Source organism: Salvelinus alpinus, chromosome 35 (assembly GCF_045679555.1).
Source record: "Salvelinus alpinus chromosome 35, SLU_Salpinus.1, whole genome shotgun sequence".
Taxonomy (NCBI): domain Eukaryota; kingdom Metazoa; phylum Chordata; class Actinopteri; order Salmoniformes; family Salmonidae; genus Salvelinus; species Salvelinus alpinus.
In genome coordinates this window covers 2,663,227-2,680,229 of record NC_092120.1, presented here as the reverse complement: position 1 = coordinate 2,680,229, position 17,003 = coordinate 2,663,227, and the positions used below count along the sequence as shown (strand labels likewise).

Here is a 17,003-nt window from a genome sequence, read left to right as displayed (position 1 = left end):
TCTGTCGAAATATTTTAAACGCATAATCCGCCATTTTGTTTGTTATCGCTTCACTTGGCGAACCCTGTATTGCACAGTAAGGATAATTTTAGAAATGTAAATCAGCGGTTGCATTAAGAACTAATTTGTCTTTCGATTCCTGTCAACCCTGTATTTTTTAGTCAAGTATATGATTAGCTTTCGATTAAACTAGATCACTCTGAAAGATGACGTCCGACATTTTGAGGCTTGATTTGCCAGTATTTTCATTGTATAACCACGGTTTTGTATGGCTAAATATGCACATTTTCAAACAAAATCTATATGTATGTTGTAAAATGATGTTACAGGAGTGTCATCGGAAGAATTCTGAGAAGGTTAGTGAAAAAATTTATATATTTTGGCGATGATTACGTTATAGCTCTCTTTGGCTTGAATCGATGCTCTGGTAACGTTTGCACATGTGGTATGCTAACTTATCGATTTATTGTGTTTTCGCTGTAAAACGCTTAGAAAATCTGAAATATTGTCTGAAATCACAAGATCTGGGGCTTTCCATTGCTATGCTTTGTCTATTCTTATGAAATGTTTTATGATGAGTAAATTGGTCATACACGTTGCTCTCTATAGTAATTCTAGTCGAGTTGTGATGGTCGGTGCAATTGTAAACTGTGATTTCTACCTGAAATATGCACTTTTTTCTAACAAAACCTATCCTATACCATAAATATGTTATCAGACTGTCATCTGATGAGGTTTTTTATTGGTTATTGGCTATCAATATCTTAGTTTAGCCGAATTGGTGATAGCTACTGGTGGAGAGAAAAAATGGTGGACAAAGAAATTGTGTATTTTGCTAACGTGTTTAGCTAATAGATTTACATATTGTGTCTTCCCTGTAAAACATTTTAAAAATCTGAAATGGTGGCTTTATTCACAAGATCTGTATCTTTCATCTGGTGTCTTGGACTTGTGATTTAATGATATTTAGATGCTACTATCTACTTGTGAAGCTATGCTAGCTATGCTAATCAGTGTGTGGGGGGGGTGGGGGGTGATCCCGGACCCGGGGTAGAGGCTCGTGAAAGGTTTAGACGGAATAAACTGTTTCTAATACCGGATAGAAACAACGTGAAGCGCGCTTCAGTTCACGCACAACAAAAGCCTAAAGCCCTTGAGAGTGACACCTACAAAGAACAGCCCTACTTCTTAATTTCTCAAAAGAAAAACATAGAACAATTTCTAAAGATTGTTGACATCTAGTGGAAGCCATAGGAACTGGAATCTGGGCCCTAATAAATCAGGTCTCCCATAGAAACTATTGGAAAACACAATGACCTCAAAAAAGAATTTCCCTGGATGGATTGTGCCAAATCAGTTCTGTTATACTCACAGACATTATTCTAACAGTTTTAGAAACTTCAGAGTGTTTTCTATCCAAATCTACTAATTCATTATATGCATATCCTAGCTTCTGGGCCTGAGTAGCAGGCAGTTTACTTTGGGCACGCTTTTCATCCGGACGTGAAAATACTACCCCCTATCTCAGAGAGGTTTTAAGAACACTTCCTAATGTTGAGTTGCACCCCTCCTCCCCCTTTTGCTCTCAGAACAGCCTCAATTCGCCAGGAAATGGACTCTACAAGGTGTCGAAAGCGTTCCACAGGGATGCTGGCCTATGTTGATTCCAATGCTTCCCACAGTTGTGTCAAGTTGGCTAGATGTCCTTTGGGAGGTGGACCATTCTTGATACACACGGAAAACTGTTAAGCATGAAAAACCCAGCAGCATGGAAATTCTTGACACAAACTGGTGCGCCTGGCACCTCTGAATGGCACACATGCACAATCCATGTCTTAGTTGTTTCAGGCTTCAAAATCCTTCTTCAACCCGTCTCCTCCCCTTCATCTACACTGATTGAAGTGGATTTAACAACTGACATCAATAAGGATCATAGATTTCACCTGGATTCACCTGGTCCATCTATGTCATGGAAAGAGCAGGTGTTCATAATGTTGTGTACACGCAGCGTACGTCTAGCTGTTTTTTCTATGCATCGGCAGCACAGAACGGCAGCGTTGGGTAAGCTCAAGTGGGGAGGAGTGTGTCTCTTTGTTAATAATTGCTGGTGCGCAATCTTTAATATTAAAGAAGTCTTGAGGTTCTGCTCACCTGAGTTAGAATACCTCATGATAAGATATAGACCATACTGTTTTTCATCTATATTTTTTGTAGCTGTCTATTTACCACCATAAACTGATGCTCGCACTATGACCACACTCAACCAGCTGTATAAGCAAACAAGAAAATGCTCATCCAGAGGCGACGCTAGATTACCTTTACTCCACACACAGAAGCACATTCAAAGCTCTCCCTCGCCCTCCATTAGGCAAATCTGACCATAACTCTATCATCCTGATTACTGCTTACCAGCAAAAACTCAAACAGGAAGTACAAGTGACGTGCTCAATACGTAAGTGGTCCGATGAAGCGGATGCTAAGCAACAGGGCTGTTTTGCTAGCACAGAGCTGGGAGCTGACACTAATCAGGGACGCTAATCCGTATGTTTATAAGAAATCCCGCTACGCCCTCCAGCGAACAATCAAACAGTCAAAGCCTCAATACGGAACTTAGATCGAATCCTACTACACTGGCTCTGACTTTCGTCAGATATGGCAGGGTTCGCAAACTATCACGGATTACAAAGGGAAACTCAGCTGCAAGCTGCCCAGTTACGCGAGCCTACTAGAAAAGCTCAATTCCTTCTATGCTCACTTTGAGGCAAGCAACACTGAACCATGCATTAGAGCACCAGCTATTCCAGACGGCTGTGTGATGACTCTATCCATAACCGATGTGAGTAAGAAATTTAAACAGGTTAACATTCACAAGGCCGCACGGCCAGAAGGATTACCAGGATGCGTACTCAGAGCATTTTCAACCTCTCCCTGACCCAGACTAGCAGACTACCATAGTCCTTGTGCCCAAGAACGCTAAGGTAACTTGTCTAAATGACTATCACTCCGTAGCACTCACATTTGTAGCCATGAAATGCTTTGAAAGACTGGTCATGGTTCACATCAACGCCATCATCCCAGACATCCTGAACCCACTTCAATTTGCGTACCACCCCAACAGATCAACAGATGAAGCAATCTCTATTGCACTCCACACTGCCCTTTCCCACCTGGACAAGAGGAACACCTATGTGAGAATGCTGTTCATTGATTAAAGCTCAGCGTTCAAAACCATAGGGCTCTCCAAGCTCATCAATAACCTAAGACCCTCGGACTGAACATCTCCCTCTGTAACTGGATCCTGGACTTCTTGACAGGCCACCCCCGGGTCAGTAACAGATCCGCCACGCTGACCCTCAACACGGGGCCCCTCAGGGGTGCATGCTTAGTCCCTTCCTGTACTCCCTGTTTACCCCCGACTGCGTGACCAGGCATGACTCCAACACCATAATTATGTTTGCTGACGACTGACGACGACAGCTTATAGGGGAGGAAGTCAGAGACCTGGGAGTTTGGTGCAAGGACAACAACCTCTCCCTTAATGTCAGCAAGACAAAGGAGCTGATCGTGGACTACAAAAAACTGAGGCCAAGCACGCCCCCATTCACATTGACGGGGCTGTACTGGGGTTGTAGCAGGTCGAGAGCTTCAAGTTCCTTGGTGTACACATCCCTAAGGATCTATTATGGTCCACAAACACCAACACAGTCGTGAAGAGGGCATGACAACGTCTCTTCCCCCTCAGGAGGCTGAAAAGATTTGGCATGGGCCCTGGCTGCATCACCGCTTGATATGGCAACTGCTTGGCATCCGACCGCAAGGCAATATAGCGGATAATGCGTACGGCCTAGTACATCACTGGGGCCGAGCTCCCTGCCATCCAGGACCTCTATACGAGGCGGTGTCAGAGGAAGGCCCTAAAAATTGTCAAAGACTTCCACCCAAGTCATAAACTGTTCTGCTACCGCACGGCAAGCGGTACCAATGCTCCAAGTTCGGAACCTACAGGACCCTAAACAAGTCATAAGACTAAGCTAAATAGTTAGTTAAATAGTTTACCAAATAGCTACCCTGACTATCTGCATTGACCCTTTTGGCACTAACTTTAAACACGCTACTGCTACTGTTTATTATCTGTCACTTTATTCCTAGTTATATGTACTTAACTACCTTGTATCCCTGCACATTAACTCGGTATTGGTAACATGTGTACAGTGTATAGACAAGTTATCGTTACTCATTGTGTATTTATTATTACTTTTATTATTGTGTTTTACTTTCTATTATTTCTCGATCTTATTTCTCTCTGCATTGTTGAGAAGGGCCGTGAGGAAGTAAGCATTTCACTGTGGTTTACAAAGCATGTGACAAATAAAATACAATTTGATTTGATTTGAACGAGAATCACATCAGGCAGGTTCACATTGCTGCCCGACCTGCCATGTCCTATTTAGAGCCTGAATGGCGGCTGATACGAGCACAGTTGCTGGCTCAGCTGTAGAGAGTTAGTTGGCTGGCTATATAAAGAGATACCACAGCGAGAGAGGAAGAGAGCAGGGTGGATCACCTTTGTGCAGCTCCTCCTTGCGGTAAAGCCAACTGCAGGAGACGTCATCTGGATTGGCCGAGACCAGCAAGGGAAGGATGGCTGTCTCATCTTCCACTACCTGTATCTTCTGGGGATGTTCAGGGCTGAACTCTGGGGGATCTGACACACACACACACACACACAAAGGGAGAAAAACATACAAACCCAGACACAAAGAAACCATGTCAGCCATGAAAGGCGACAGCAGTGCAAATGAAAGAAAAACCTGTAGAGAAGCGGCGTCCACCAATATCACAAAAAGACTGAATTCACACAGGAGGCCAGGGTGAGAGGTTAGCCAGAGAGAGAGGTAGGTAGGGAACGAGGGTGGGAGGGAGGGAGACAGGTGGAGGGACAGGCATTAAAACAGCGAGTGACAGTAGTGTTGTCCAACAGCAGCTGCACACAAACACACAGTGACATTCCTTCATGCTCGCACGGAGCAGCAGGCTTTGAAGAGCTGGCTGGCTACAGCCTGTGAAACAGCATCAAAGAATAACATGGCTGTGCTGCAAAGCACACACACAATTAGAACACACTGCCGCAGAGCCTGTCTAACCCACAGTCACAACAAAGGAATACAGTAACACACACTCATACACACACACACACACACACACACACACACACACACACACCCAAACACAGAGAACAGCACAAACATACACAAACAAAACTGCCTGCCATGCACACTATCGTGTCACATTACCATCATGCTTCAAGCCTCACACACACCAGCACACACTTTCTTTCTCTCCTACTCATAACTGTGCACACATTTTCAATACTTTATTTGGATCCCAGTGAAACAAATTAAGGATTCACAGTGAAACAAATAAAGTATTAAAAAGCTGTGTATAACAGAGAGAAATAGACATGTATACAACCCACCACTCACAGAGGACGTTGAGCTTGTAAAAGGTGTTGACTCCCTCAGACAGCAGAGAGCTGTAGGCCTGACAGGTGATCCTCTGGCCATGGTGCTGGGAGGACAGGGGGAGGGACAGAGTACTGCTTACTGGCACATCGCCAAACGTTGTGTTCCTAGGAGCCTGATCCACTCCTTTCAGTCTGGGAGAGGGAGAGATGAGAGGAAAACATTTGGTGGGTCTATTTTGAACATTCGATAAATCCGTGGCCAGGTTGCAGTTTTAATTAATTAAATAAAAAATGCACATTTTTTTCTGTGCTTTGACAGTTGATTAATTTATTCTGTGGTGTGTGTGTGCCATCAGAGCGGCACTGAGACAGGCTGCTTGCACAGACCGCTCACAGTGGTGCTGAGGAAAACGTCAGAGAATGATAGAGGCCTCTAGTGGCCAAATGGCCATTTTATCATGGGCAGCATCAATGAGGGCTTCCACCATGCTTCCGCCATTTTAAAGTAGTCAAAGTAGTCAACTGGGTGGGGATTCCTATGGGTTGTAGCCTCAGTGGCGGTGCCCACGCTGTCACAGATCCTAGAATGGCACAGATATAAAGATAAAACCTATTAAAACGCATTATCCTCTCCTGCTTTCCCACTCCTTGCTCTTCCCCTCATGTGACTTTCACTCACTACTCACCGTTCTTACCTGAGCTAGCTAGCTAACTAACTTATACACGTAATGGCAGCATTTGATAACACAATTAATGCAAGCGTAAAGCCAACTCATGGAAAACAGTTCACAAGTGAAGTTACAATTATGTTAACAGGATATTGTTGACGTTAGCCTATGGATGGATTTTGACTTAGCATGCAAGTCTGTGTTGATGAGGGAAGACCAAAACAGGCCTCTCGTCGAGCAGGTAGAACAAGGCTTTTCAAAACTCAGTTAGGCCTATTGCTTGCCAGAGTAGGCTACAACTTGCTTTGGTCTTTTCAAATGGCTGCATGCAATCACGTAATTCATTGAATAGGCTATGGCAATGGGATAGGCTACTACTGTCTATAGGCCTATATGCCCTACGCCTACTACTAGTAATAACAATGAAATCAATTGATATGATCTGGCAATTTGCGGGTGGGTTTTGGTACAAATTACGGGCCGGGTTGCGGCAGCTCTCTGTCCTGATTGGCGGGTTACGGTGCAGACGCGGTATTGTGGCAGGTGCAGACCGGGTGCGGTTTGCAAAAAATTTACCTGCACAAGACTGTAGTCTAGGGTCTCCATTGACTCCTCCATGGCCCACAGACTGGCTCCCCTTTAACCTGCCCTCCCCTCACCTGGTTGGGCGCAGGCTCCAGGAGATGTTGGCCTGTCGGTTGCTGCTCCCAGACAGGCAGTCCAGACTGATGTTTTGGTCCCGACGCAGCTCTTTCTGCTTGGCTATGATTGTCACACTCACTGCAGGGACTGGGGAGGGGTGGAGGGGTAGAGGAGAGGGGACAAGACACCACTATCAACATACTGAGGCTGCTGATTACGTGTCTTTGTAGCATAACTTTAGGCTATATCTTGAATGTACCTATCATCTTGAATGTACCTATCATCTTGAATGTACCTATCATCTTGAATCCACCTGTCATCTTGAATCTACCTATCATCTTGAATCCACCTATCATCTTGAATCCACCTATCATCGTGAATCCACCTATCATCTTGAATCCACCTATCATCTTGAATGTACCTATCATCTTGAATATACCTAATGCTTTCCTCCTCTATTAGTCAGAGCCATAAAGGCCGGTATTAATCCACTCATGCTCAGAGCCTGGTCTGTAGGTCTGTAAGACTCACACTGGACCATGAGTTTGACAGAGGCGTTGAGGACCATCTAGGCCTTATTGGTGGCATTACAGTGGTAGGTAGCCATGTTGTCACTTGGCTGGAGGCGCACAACCAGTTCTTTGGACACGCCTTTATCAGAGAGCACCTGTTTGGGGTAGTCTAATAAAACCTTACCATCCTGCGGTGTGGAGAGGAGAGGAGAGAATGGAGGACATGGTACTGTACAGACAGAGAGTCTTAAAACTTTTTAGGGATAGGGGGCAGCATTTTCACTTTTGGATGAATTGGTGCCCAAATTGAACGGCCTCCTACTCTGTCCCAGATGATAATATATGCATATTATTATTACTATTGGATAGAAAACACTCTGAAGTTTCTAAAAATGTTTGAATTATGTCTGTGAGTATAACAGAACTCATTTAGCAGGCAAACTTCCAAACAGGAAGTGAAAATTCTGAAAAGGGTCGATGTGAAAGTCATCGCCTATTGAAATCCCTGTAATTTATGGATCTGTTTGCACTTCATACGCCTTCCACTAGATGTCAACAGTCAGTAGCTCCAGATGGGAGCTATTTGAGTCACTGGTCTGGCAGATTGCCAGTTCCTGGGATGTTAATGTGTGCCATTACTTTTACAGACATGAAGAAATGCTCCGGTTGGGACGTTATTGGATATATATGATAACAACATCCTGAAGATTGATTCTCAACTAAGTTTGACCAGTTTATTCGACGTGTAATATAACTTTTTGAAGTTTTCGTCCAACGTTTGCCTTCACTTGCGCCAGTGTTTGGACACGTGTACTACACATGCTAGCTAAAGTTGCTAATTCGACATAAGTAATGGACATTATCGAACAAAACAACGATTTATTGTGGAACTAGGATTCCTGGCACTGCATTCTGATGAAAGATCATCAAAGGTAAGGGAATATTTATGATGTAATTTCGTATTTCTGTTGACTCCAACATGGCGGAGAAATGTTGTTTCTATCTGAGCTCCGTCTCAGATTATTGCATGGTATGCTTTTTCCTAAAGTTTAAAAAAAATCTGACACAGCGGTTGCATTAAGAACCAGTGTATCTTTAATTATATGTAAAACATGTATCTTCATCAAAGTTTATCATGAGTATTTCTGTTATTTGACGTGGCTCTCTGTAATTACTCCGGATATTTGGAGGCATTTCTGAACATGGCGCTAATGTAAACCGAGATTTGTGGATATAAATATGCACATTATCGAACAAAACATAAATGTATTGTGTAACATGATGTCATATGAGTGTCATCTGATGAAGATGTTCAAAGGTTAGTGATTCATTTTATCTCTATTTCTGTTTTTTGTGAAAGCTATCTTTGGCTGGGAAAAATGGCTGTGTGTTTTTTGGATTTGGTGGTGATCTAACATAAATATACACTGCTCAAAAAAATAAAGGGAACATTAAAATAACACATCCTAGATCTGAATGAATGAAATATTCTTATTAAATACTTTTTTCTTTACATAGTTGAATGTGCTGACAACAAAATCACACAAAAATGATCAATGGAAATCAAATTTATCAACCCATGGAGGTCTGGATTTGGAGTCACACTCAAAATTAAAGTGGAAAACCACACTACAGGCTGATCCAACTTTGATATAATGTCCTTAAAACAAGTCAAAAGGAGGCTCAGTAGTGTGTGTGGCCTCCACGTGCCTGTATGACCTCCCTACAATGCCTGGGCATGCTCCTGATGAGGTGGCGGATGGTCTCCTGAGGGATCTCCTCCCAGACCTGGACTAAAGCATCCGCCAACTCCTGGACAGTCTGTGGTGCAACGTGGCGTTGGTGGATGGAGCAAAACATGATGTCCCAAATGTGCTCAATTGGATTCAGGTCTGGGGAACGGGCGGGCCAGTCCATAGCATCAATGCCTTCCTCTTGCAGGAACTGCTGACACACTCCAGCCACATGAGGTCTAGCATTGTCTTGCATTAGGAGGAACCCAGGGCCAACCGCACCAGCATATGGTCTCACAAGGGGTCTGAGGATCTCATCTCGGTACCTAATGGCAGTCAGGCTACCTCTGGCGAGCACAAAGAAATGCCACCCCACACCATGACTGACCCACCGCCAAACCGGTCATGCTGGAGGATGTTGCAGGCAGCAGAACGTTCTCCACGGCGTCTCCAGACTCTGCCACGTCTGTCACATGTGCTCAGTGTGAACCTGCTTTCATCTGTGAAGAGCACAGGGCGCCAGTGGCGAATTTGCCAATCTTGGTGTTCTCTGGCAAATGCCAAACATCCTGCACGGTGTTGGGCTGTAAGCACAACCCCCACCTGTGGACGTCGGGCCCTCATACCACCCTCATGGAGTCTATTTCTGACCGTTTGAGCAGACACATGCACATTTGTGGCCTGCTGGAGGTCATTTTGCAGGGCTCTGGCAGTGCTCCTCCTGCTCCTCCTTGCACAAAGGCGGAGGTAGCGGTCCTGCTGCTGGGTTGTTGCCCTCCTACGGCCTCCTCCACGTCTCCTGATGTACTGGCCTGTCTCCTGGTAGCGCCTCCATGCTCTGGACACTACGCTGACAGACACAGCAAACCTTCTTGCCACAGCTCGCATTGATGTGCCATCCTGGATGAGCTGCACTACCTGAGCCACTTGTGTGGGTTGTAGACTCCGTCTCATGCTACCACTAGAGTGAAAGCACCGCCAGCATTCAAAAGTGACCAAAACATCAGCCAGGAAGCATAGGAACTGAGAAGTGGTCACCACCTGCAGAACCACTCCTTTATTGGGGGTGTTTTGCTAATTGCCTATAATTTCCACCTGTTGTCTATTCCATTTGCACAACAGCATGTGAAATTTATTGTCAATCAGTGTTGCTTCCTAAGTGGACAGTTTGATTTCACAGAAGTGTGATTGACTTGGAGTTACATTGTGTTGTTTAAGTGTTCCCTTTATTTTTTTGAGCAGTGTATGTTGTGTTTTCGCAACATACACATACGCAACAAAAAATCGGACATGATGGGTAGATTAACAATATGTTTATCTTTCATTTGCTGCATTGGACTTGTTAATGTGTGAAAGTTAAATATTTAAAAAATATATTTCTGAATTTTGCGCGCTGCTTTTTCAGCGGAATGTTTGGGGGGGGGTTCCGCTAGCGGAACGCGTGTCCTAGAAAGGCTAAATGCTACAACCTGTTACAACTTAAACAATCAAAATTTATGCTGTCATACAATACACACATGTACACACTCTGTACCAGTTGAGGGTTCCTTTGGGGCTTCCCCCACTAGAGAAGCAGATGAAGGTATGATGGTCCCTGAGCTCAGAGGAACCTCTGGGGGAGGGGCTTCTATCCACACCTTCTGAGGAGGGTCTGAGAGGGGAGGGGGGAGGAGGAGAGATATATACAGTGGGGAGAACAAGTATTTGATACACTGCCGGTTTTGCAGGTTTTCCTACTTACAAAGCATGTAGAGGTCTGTAATTTTTATCATAGGTACACTTCAACTGTGAGAGACGGAATCTAAAACAAAAATCCAGAAAATCACATTGTATGATTTTTAAGTAATTAATTTGCATTTTATTGCATGACATAAGTATTTGATCACCTACCAACCAGTAAGAATTCCGGCTCTCACAGACCTGTTAGTTTTTCTTTAAGAAGCCCTCCTGTTCTCCACTCATTACCTGTATTAACTTCACCTGTTTGAACTCGTTACCTGTATAAAAGACACCTGTCCACACACTCAATCAAACAGACTCCAACCTCTCCACAATGGCCAAGACCAGAGAGCTGTGTAAGGACATCAGGGATAAAATTGTAGACCTGCACAAGGCTGGGATGGGCTACAGGACAATAGGCAAGCAGCTTGGTGAGAAGGCAACAACTGTTGGCGCAATTATTAGAAAATGGTAGAAGTTCAAGATGACGGTCAATCACCCTCGGTCTGGGGCTCCATGCAAGATCTCACCTCGTGGGGCATCAATGATCATGAGGAAGGTGAGGTATCAGCCCAGAACTACACTGCAGGACCTGGTCAATGACCTGAAGAGAGCTGGGACCACAGTCTCAAAGAAAACCATTAGTAACACACTACGCCGTCACGGATTAAAATCCTGCAGCGCACGCAAGGTCCCCCTGCTCAAGCCAGCGCATGTCCAGGCCCGTCTGAAGTTTGCCAATGACCATCTGGATGATCCAGAGGAGGAATGGGAGAAGGTCATGTGGTCTGATGAGACAAAAATATAGCTTTTTGGTCTAAACTCCACTCGCCGTGTTTGGAGGAAGAAGAAGGATGAGGACAACCAAGAACACCATCCCAACCGTGAAGCATGGAGGTGGAAACATCATTCTTTGGGGATGCTTTTCTGCAAAGGGGACAGGGCGACTTCACCGTATTGAGGGGAGGATGGATGGGGCCATGTATCGCGAGATCTTGGCCAACAACCTCCTTCCCTCAGTAAGAGCATTGAAGATGGGTCGTGGCTGGGTCTTCCAGCATGACAACAACCCGAAACACACAGCCAGGGCAACTAAGGAGTGGCTCCGTAAGAAGCATCTCAAGGTCCTGGAGTGGCCTAGCCAGTCTCCAGACCTGAACCCAATAGAAAATCTTTGGAGGGAGCTGAAAGTCCGTATTGCCCAGCGACAGCCCCGAAACCTGAAGGATCTGGAGAAGGTCTGTATGGAGGAGTGGGCCAAAATCCCTGCTGCAGTGTGTGCAAACCTGGTCAAGAACTACAGGAAACGTATGATCTCTGTAATTGCAAACAAAGGTTTCTGTACCAAATATTAAGGTCTGCTTTTCTGATGTATCAAATACTTATGTCATGCAATAAAATGCTAATTAATTACTTAAAAATCATACAATGTGATTTTCTGGATTTTTGTTTTAGATTCCGTCTCTCACAGTTGAAGTGTACCTATGATAAAAATTACAGACCTCCACATGCTTTGTAAGTAGGAAAACCTGCAAAATCGGCAGTGTATCAAATACTTGTTCTCCCCACTGTATATGGGTGAAGGGGAGGGAGTTACAGAGAAGAAGGGGGAGAGAGAGAGAGGGGAGTGTGTAAGGGAGAGAGAGACTGGGGAGGGAGAGAAAGAGAGAGATAGAGGAGGGAGAGGGCGGGAAAGAGTGAGGAGGTTATTGTTATAGTTATAGAAAGCACACATTGCTATTGTTTGGGATTGGGATTGTTACTGTACAATGCATAGTTATGTTCTGGTTGGGCAAAGTTTGTTCAAGGTTGTACTTGTCATTGTCATTCAATAGAGATTCACAACAACCATTAGGGTTATAGGGTTGTTGTTGTCAGAGTTCTATCCAGAGACCCACAGAAAACAATGAGGTTGGTGGACTGGCTCTTGGAGAAGCATGTGCCCTTGTTGAAGGTCTCACAGGTGAGGGGCAGCCCGTTCTCCTCCCGAGAGACAACATGGGTCAGGTTAGACATGGTTCTCTTCCCCCCGTGGTCTCCCTGGCGACAGGAAAGGACACGTGACAACGTCAGGAAGAGACAGGAAGCTAGTGTCCCTGAACATTTTCCTTGGAGATAAATACACAGTAAGCTGCTCACAGGAAATACAATAATAATACTGTTTTGATGATGGAAATTAGCTTTGTGGCTCTCTAACTCTTGTGCTCTACTTACATTGTGCCTGGTCCCTGATAATAAACAAACAAATAAATCACATTCATATCCTTCTTCCTGCTGGCAAAACCCATAATACATTGAATCAAACACCCATTTGCTCCTGTATGATGCTAGTCATGTCTGTTTTGCACCCCGGGTTTTAGGCTTTTATTGAGATGATTAGTGCAAAAGCCTTTTCCAGAGAGAAACAGACACAAGAAGGAACGCGTTCACAAAGAACCACCACTGATGTGTCAGTCTTTATTAACCCTCAGACATATTCAGGCACATTAAAGCTGGATAGAATGCAGCTGTAAATGCTAGATCAAATTAAAAGTATTTCTCCAAATGAACAAAGAGCCGGGATAATGGTTCTCTCAACTCCCATGTCAGCTTTTATTCACTTTTATCTCATTAACATACTCAAAAGCCGAGAGAGAAGAATACAGGGACACTTTTTGAGGCTTCACTCATTGGCAACGCCTTTTGTAGCATTTTTTTTATATATTTTTTTTAATGTCAGTTGAGAACAAGTTCTCATTTACAACTGCGACCTGGCCAAGATAAAGCAAAGCAGTGTGACAAAAACAACACAGAGTTACACATGGGATAAACAAACGTACAGTCAATAACACAATAGAAAAGTCTATATACAGTGTGTGCAAATGTAGTAAGATTAGGGAGGTAAGGCAATAAATAGGCCATAGTGGCGAAATAATTACAATTTAGCAATTAAACACTGGAGTGATAGATGTACAGAAGATGAATGTGCAAGTAGAGATACTGGAGTGCAAAGGAGCAAAATTAAATAACAATATGGGGATGAGGTAGTTGGGTGGGTTATTTACAGATGGGAAATGTACAGGTACAATGATCGGTAAGCTGCTCTGACAGCTGGTGCTTAAAGTTAGTGAGGGAGATATAAGACTCCAGCTTCAGTGATTTTTGCAATTCGTTCCAGTCACTGGCAGCAGAGAACTGTACGGAAAGGCGGCCAAATGAGGAGTTGGCTTTGGGGTTGACCAGTGAAATATACCTGCTGGAGCGCGTGCTACAGGTGGGTGCTGCTATGGTGACCAGTGAGCTGAGATAAGGCGGGGCTTTACCTAGCAAAGACTTATAGATGACCTGGAGCCAGTGGGTTTGGTGACGAATATGAAACGAGGGCCAGCCAACGAGAGCATACAGGTCGCAGTAGCGGGTAGTACATAGGGCTTTGGTGACAAAACGGATGGCACTGTGATAGACTACATCCAATTTGGTGAGTAGAGTGTTGGAGGCTATTTTGTAAATGACATCGCCGAAGTCAAGGCTTGGTAGGATAGTCAGTTTTACGAGGGTATGTTTGGCAGCATGAGTGAAGCATGCTTTGTTGCGAAATAGGAAGCCGATTCTAGATTTAATTTTGGATTGGAGATGTTTAATGTGAGTCGGGAAGGAGAGTTTACAGTCTAGCCAGACACCTAGGTATTTGTAGTTGTCCACATATTCTAAGTCAGAACCGTTCAGAGTAGTGATGCTAGACGGGCAGGCGGGTGCGGGCTGCGATCGGTTGAAGAGCATGCATTTAGTTTTACTTGCATTTAAGAGCAGTTGGAGGCCACGGAAGGAGTGTTGTATGGCATTGAAGCTCGTCTGGAGGTTTGTTAACACAGTGTCCAAAGAAGGGCCAGAAGTATACAGAATGGAGTCGTCAGCATAGAGGTGGATCATAGAATCACCAGCAACAAGAGCGACATCATTGATGTATACAGAGAAAAGAGTTGGCCCTAGAATTGAACCCTGTGGCACCCCCATTGAGACTGCCAGAGGTCCGGACAACAGGCCCTCCGATTTGACACACTGAACTCAATCTGAGAAGTAGTTGGTGAACCAGGCGAAGCAGTCATTTGAGAAACCAAGGCTGTTGAGTCTGCCGATAAGAATGCTGTGATTGACAGAGTCGAAAGCCTTGTCCAGGTCGATGAAGATGGCTGCACAGTATTGTCTTTTATCGATCGTCGTTATGATGTCGTTTAGGACCTTGAGCGTGGCTGAGATGCTCACATGACCAGCTCAGAAACCAGATTGCATAGCAGAGAAAGTACGGTGGGATTCAAAATGGTCGGTGATCTGTTTGTTAACTTGGCTTTCGAAGGCTTTAAGGTGGTTTAGGTTAGGGTAGATATAGGTATATAACAGTTTGGGTCTAGAGTGTCTCCCCCTTTAGGGATCTCAGACGATACGAAAGAGAGGTTGAACAGTCTAGCAATAGGTGTTGCAACAATTGCTGCAGATAATTTTAGAAAGAGAGGGTCCAGATTGTCTATCCCAGCTGATTTGTAGGGGTCCAGATTTTGCAGCTCTTTCAGAACATCAGCTATCTGGATTTGGGTGAAGGAAAAAGGGAAAGTTTCTGTGGGGGGTGCAGAGCTGTTGACCGAGGTAGAGGTAGCCAGGTGGAAAGCATGGCCAGCCGTAGAAAAATGCTTATTGAAATTCTCGATTATTGCAGATTTATCAGTGGTGACAGTGCTTCCTAGCTTCAGTGCAGTGGGCAGCTGGAAGGAGGTGCTCTTATTCTCCATGGGCTTTACAGTGTCCCAGAACTTTTTGGAGTTTGTGCTACAGGATGCAAATTTCTGTTTGAAAAAGCTAGCTTTTGCTTTCCTAACTGACTGTGTGTATTGGTTCCTATCTTCCCTGAAAAGTTGCATATCGCGGGGGCTATTCGATGCTAATGCAGTACACCACAGGATGTTTTTGTGCGGTCAAGGGCAGTCAGGTTTGGAGTGAACCAAGGGCTATATCTGTTCTTAGTTCTAAATTTTTTAAATGGGGCATGCTCATTTAAGATGGTGAGGAAAGCACTTTTTAAGAATAACAAGGCATCCTCTACTGACGGAATGAGGTCAATTTCCTTCCAGGATACCCGGGCCAGGTCGATTGGAAAGGCCTGCTCGCTGAAGTGTTTTAGGGAGCGTTTGACAGTGATGAGGGGTGGTCGTTTGACTGAGGACCCATTACGGATGCGGGCAATGAGGTAGTGATCGCTGAGATCCTGGTTGAAGACAGCAGAGGTGTATTTAGATGTCAGGATGTTATCTATGAGGGTGCCCGTGTTTACGGATTTAGGGTTGTACCTGGTATGCTCCATGATAATTTCTGTGAGATTGAGGGCATCTAGCTTAGATTGTAGGATGCCGGGGTGCATATCTTAAGCATATCCTAATATAGACTGAGTAGTGGGTCTTTGTTCAGAGCGGAGAGAGAATGAAGAACAGATACAACGTGGTCAAGGTGGAAACTCTACACGGGGAAGAATAATATGTGTTCTTTCAGAATCTAAGGCTTCTCTCACAGATGCTTGTCATTGGGCACTCGAGATGTACAAATCGGACTGTCTGAGTGTGTATTGACCTCTGAGGTGTAGTTTCAAAGGTAATTTTCAATACAATTTAAGATACATAAAGAAGCCACAGCAGGCAACCAATACATGTACCGAAATTACAGATGGTTATACACAAAAAATCTAAGAGTTGTTTCCGTTGTGGTCCTCTATTGGTAGGCAAAGGCACTATAAAGGGAAACCTAGCCGCGAACTGCCCATGGACACGAGTCGCCCAGGAACGCGAGCCTACCAGACGAGCTAAATGCCTTTTAAAATAATTTGTATTGTCGTTTTTATTGTTTCCTTTTACGATATAACAACAATGCACCCAGACTCCCCGCCATGCCACAGCCCCACTCCAAGACGGACCAAATAAAAAACAATGTTGCAACGTAACTAAATGCGGAAAACTCAGGGGGCGTGAACACCCCCCAAACGCACCGCACACACAAAATAGAAAAGAAAACAAACTTTTCATTTTCACCCAACTGCCCCCCCCCCACCCCCCCATAACAACTATTACAACAAAAGGAACATTTAAATAATAATTATAATTATAATAAAATAAATCCCTACCCCAACCAGTCATCTATGTATGTCTGTAGTCTATCAGGCCATTACATATTGTTTTCACTTTCTATCTCGAGTTTACCATTCATTTTATAAATCAATCTTTCATATGAAGCTGTTTCTGCCAAG

The 17,003-nt window shown here is 44.4% G+C and overlaps 1 pseudogene; it reads right to left on the bottom strand.

Moving 5' to 3' along the window:
- LOC139564075 (nephrin-like) overlaps positions 1-17,003 on the bottom strand; it is a 77,805-nt pseudogene that overhangs the window by 10,690 nt on the left and 50,112 nt on the right.